The sequence below is a fragment of the Corythoichthys intestinalis genome, unplaced genomic scaffold, assembly GCF_030265065.1.
Source record: "Corythoichthys intestinalis isolate RoL2023-P3 unplaced genomic scaffold, ASM3026506v1 HiC_scaffold_26, whole genome shotgun sequence".
NCBI classification, from domain to species: domain Eukaryota; kingdom Metazoa; phylum Chordata; class Actinopteri; order Syngnathiformes; family Syngnathidae; genus Corythoichthys; species Corythoichthys intestinalis.
In genome coordinates this window covers 2,012,157-2,016,906 of record NW_026651595.1, presented here as the reverse complement: position 1 = coordinate 2,016,906, position 4,750 = coordinate 2,012,157, and positions in this window count along the sequence as shown.

Here is a 4,750-nt window from a genome sequence, read left to right as displayed (position 1 = left end):
GTGCTTGTGACACAAAAAAGCATGTTTATTTCATAATACACGCGGTATTTTATGCTCCTGAATGATATGGACCGCTTGGATGTGTGTGGAAGCGATCGCTATATTTATTTAGTTTTTTGAATCCCGCGCCAGGAAAATGAGTGACTTCCGGCTTCGGTCTCGCATTGAGGAGGAGGGCGCTGTGACGTGTACGGTAGAAGACGTCCTCTTCACGCTACAGTGTACTGTTGTGTATGAGGACGAAGGATTCAGCTGATTTTGCGGATTAATACTTTTATTTTTGCATCACGCCAGCCAAACGGCTGCAGAAAAATCATTCTGTATGCGGGAGAGGCGTATGCGCCTTTTTGGAGTTTCAAAAGGTTCCCATTCACCGTGGATATTTACTGTGGGACCATTGGACTTACAAGGAAGTGAGTAAACATCTTGTTTTGTATTATGTCAAATACGAATACAGTGATTACAAAGTAAACACTATAAAATTCCTTTAAATAAAGGACTACTTACGTTTGATCATTGATAGGCATGTAAAAAGCTATCCTCACGCTCATTAGCAGTTAGCTGTTAGCACGTTAGCTACACAATAATTCCAGCCACCCTCCTCCAGGGAACGAACTGTAAATTGCTCTCCGCCGGGCGGTTTGCCGATCCGCAAAGAAACTCGACAACCGGGTCGTCATGTCAAATAATCCAGGCTAGTTATGTGTGATTTTCCACTTCGAAGACTTTGAAACATCCGTCGGTTCGGGTTAGCATGTCGGCTAGCTGTCACTCCTTCTGCTCTGTTTACATTCTCCGAAGCCGGGGAAGGGAAATGACATATGTCCGATTTAGGTGTCATAAAATATCGTTCGGCAGGTGTGACAGTAAAGGTAAAGTCGACTGTTTTGACCATTATGGAGTAATTTTGCCATGTCGTCTTGAATAAATGGATTTTTATTATTTTATATTCCATTTAGCACAAGTTATTTGTCATGACCATGCCATTTATTTAGCAATTGGGGAAAGTACTTGGGTAAAAAGAATATCCTGTAAAAATATTGAAGTAAAGAGACAGAAACAATGACATTTTGCCGCTCTCTTCGTCGCGTTTTCCTCATTGTGAATAGTTCCCCCTCGACGGGCTGACTGGTCCCTCTCAAGCCATTTATATAGCTATTGGGGGAAAATACTTGGATAAAAAGAATATCCTGTAAAAATATTGAAGTAAAGAGACAGAAACAATGACATTTTGCCGCTCTCTTCGTCGCGTTTTCCTCATTGTGAATAGTTCCCCCTCGACGGGCTGACTGGTCCTTCTCAAGCCATTTATATAGCTATTGGGGAAAATACTTGGATAAAAAGAATATCCTGTAAAAATATTGGGAGTAGAGAGACTGAAACAATGACATTTTGCAGCTCTCTTCGTCTCGTTTTCCTCGTTCTGAACAATTCCCCCTCAATGGGCTGAATAGTAAAACCGATGAGCCTAGTCTACCGCTGACGTCATCCACCTGTTGGGGACGCTAAAGCCCTATAATTGTAGGCGTGGCTAACCGGCAGATTAAAAGACTAATTTCTCGTCATCTGCGCTTTGCTAAATTGTTGTATATAGTCGAATCGTCTCAAAATATGATTCTAATTCACATAATAATGCCATTTAAGACTTTTTTTCTGGTGTCGTATGCTCTTTAAGCCAAAATCGTCCATATATTTCCTAATGGTTCTTGCAGTTTGTGACTATTTAGTGAGTTTATAATTGGAGCTATCTATACTTGGATCAAGTGTAGTGTTAAAGTCCCCTCCTATAATAATTGTTGAGTTCACTGACATGTCACTCAGTTTACCAAAGATATTGTGGAAGAACTGTGTATCCTCGTTGTTTGGGGCATATATGTTCACTAATGTGAACAGTTTATTACTTATGGTAGCTTGTACTATTATGAATCTACCTTCCGGGTCTGCAATTGCACTATTTAATGTGTATGAGATTCTTTTATTTATTAATATTGATACTCCTCTTTGTCTGCTGTTATAGCTGGCTGAATACATCAAGTTAAAATTTGAGTGTTTAAGATATTTCTCTTCGGATTTGGCTAGATGTGATTCTTGCATGAAGAAGAGGTCTGCCTTTAATTTGGTGATGTATTCCATAATTTCAGTTCTCTTTGCCTGCGATCGGAAGCCATTCACATTAAATGAAACAAAATTTATATATGTCATATGCGGATATTTCTAAGTATCTTAAGGAATGTAATGATCTCAGGATGTGTGTTATAATATTTGGTCCTGAGTGTCATCAACCATTCACATTCATTACAAGCCATACGAGTATGTAATAAATCAAATTCTAAAAGAAATGAATGCAATTTTTGTAAACCGCTTGGCATAATTCACACGACATTAAGACGTTGTTAGAAGGATTAAATACATGGGTAGCATCATCACTAAACATTACAATTTTAAAGCGTGTACTTAGTGTGTGTTTGAAAACAGTGGTGTGGAAAAGGTGAGACAAATAACCCAGAAAAAGAAAAGATATGAGCGCCAGTACAGAAATGTGTAGTGTGAGACATGCGTGACTCTTAAAGACTAAGTGATTATCATGCAACCCTGATCTGTACGTGTGCATTGTTGAAATAAAATCGACTTAATGCGGCATTGTGTACATATTGGAAGTGTTTAGGAAGTACAGACAAAGTGATTATCATGCAATCCTAATCTACACATGTGCCTTGCTCAAACAAAAAACCACTTAATTCAGCATTATATACGAACTGGAAGTGTTTCGAAGGTACAGACAAAATAGTTATCATGCAGCCCTAATCTACATATGTGCCTTAATCAACCCAAAACAATTTAATTCAGCATTATATGCATACTGGAAGTGTTTAGGAATAGCAAACTAAGTATTAAGCATCCCTAATCTATACATATGTCTTGCTTAAATCAAGACAGCTACATTCAGCATTGTATGCATAATAGAAATATTTAGGCATTACTTATCGGTCAGAATAGCTATGGGGTGAGCACTTGGTCTCGGTATAGTTGACCATCAATGAAAAGTTTGTCGAGCGTGATAACTGCACGTTTGCCCTCTGCTCTGGACCGCTTCAGAATTGGATAGAGGATTTTCCGTCTTTCGTTGATCTCGCGCGGGAAATGATCATTCATACCGAATCTTGTTCCTTGTAATTCTCTTCCTTTGGATTTCACCAGTACTTTCTGCTGGTAGAGCTTGAACTTGGCGATTATTGGACGCGGACCGCTTCCTCTTGGCTTCCCAAGACGGTGTACCCTCGCAAACTTGATCGAATCCACCATTTCCTTGGGCAGCTTGAGAGATGTTGCCATAAATTACTTAACGAGGGCTTCTGGTTTGTCTACTGTGTTTTCTTCGATGCCAGAGAAAATTAAATTGTCCCTCATGCTCCTTGATTGAAGGTCCAAAATAGATTTTCATTATCTTGTTCTCTTTTTTCAGGGATTCTAATAGACCTGTAGTCGACTCGAAGGCGCCTTTAGGGATATCGTTTTGCGACTTGAGATATACTACCTCCTGTTGAGTAAACACGAGGCTTTCTTTTAACTCTTTAATCTCGGCTTGAAGGATTTCTAATGCTATCGATATTTTCTTATCGATTGATCCAATTCCCTCGCTAAGTGACTTTGTGTATTCGGGTGGGCTTGCTAACAACAGATCGTCGGTCGATGTAGCCGAATCAATAGAATCTGCCTTTTTACGCTTCGCCGGGAGATCACTGCGTTGACTGGATGTTGCCATGGCGTTTCCTTGATGTGTGGCGGAGTCGGAGAAAAAAGGTAAATCACGATCGTAAAAATTTTTAGGGAAAAATTAGTTGAAGTCTTCTTGAGCAAAGTTACTTGCTAGCCTAGCCAGTTGATTGCATCATGCGTCTACGGAGTCTCGCGAGAGTAACGACGTCACAGCATGCTCCCAATTTCTCCCAACACGTCATTTTGATCAGTTTGTCCCTTTTATAGTTTCACACATGAGGTCGCACCCCACCAACCTATGAAGAAAAAAAACACACAACTTAAAAGTCCGAAAATACGATACTTCGGGCACACACTTCAAACCAGGGCACATGAAAAAATGAGGGAAAAAGGCCTCTTTAAATGTTCAATTGCTGTTAAAATAGAGCCGTTATAAATATATTTGCCTGGCTCTGCCAGACTATTTTCCCTGTATTTTTCAAACACTGAGAGAAATAGTCTGGGAACCATCCCATTAACAGCCTCTCGAGCAGGTACAAAATCAATCGACAAATCAGATTCGTTTATTTGCGTGACGTGTTCTTAACGAGCAACGTCACTCTTGCGCGTCCAAAGTCGTCTCCACAACACAGATGGTCAACGGGAGAGCCGAGAATATGTTCCAATCCACGGTAAAATCAGTTTTAAATTACCAAAAACACATCAACACGAGTCATTGACAACAGTCTGTCTCGCGCTAGCCATGTTGAATAAACTTGGCTCTCTTCGTAGGTTTACTTCCGCGCGCAAGTCCCTTGTCCTTCCCTCGTCAGTTTACTAACGTCACGTCTGCCCGTCGCTGATTGGTTCACTCCGCTGTCTGTTTGCTGTGGCTTGCTCCGCCCTGGAAATTGTATCCGCTTGAATGGTGGCCAGACTCAATAGTTGGAACAGCGGTGAGTCTGGTGTACCAGGCAATAAAAATATTGGACTATTCTTTTACTTCTTAGTATAAAATCTTTCTAAATCAGTAGGGGCTCAAATACTTATTTCG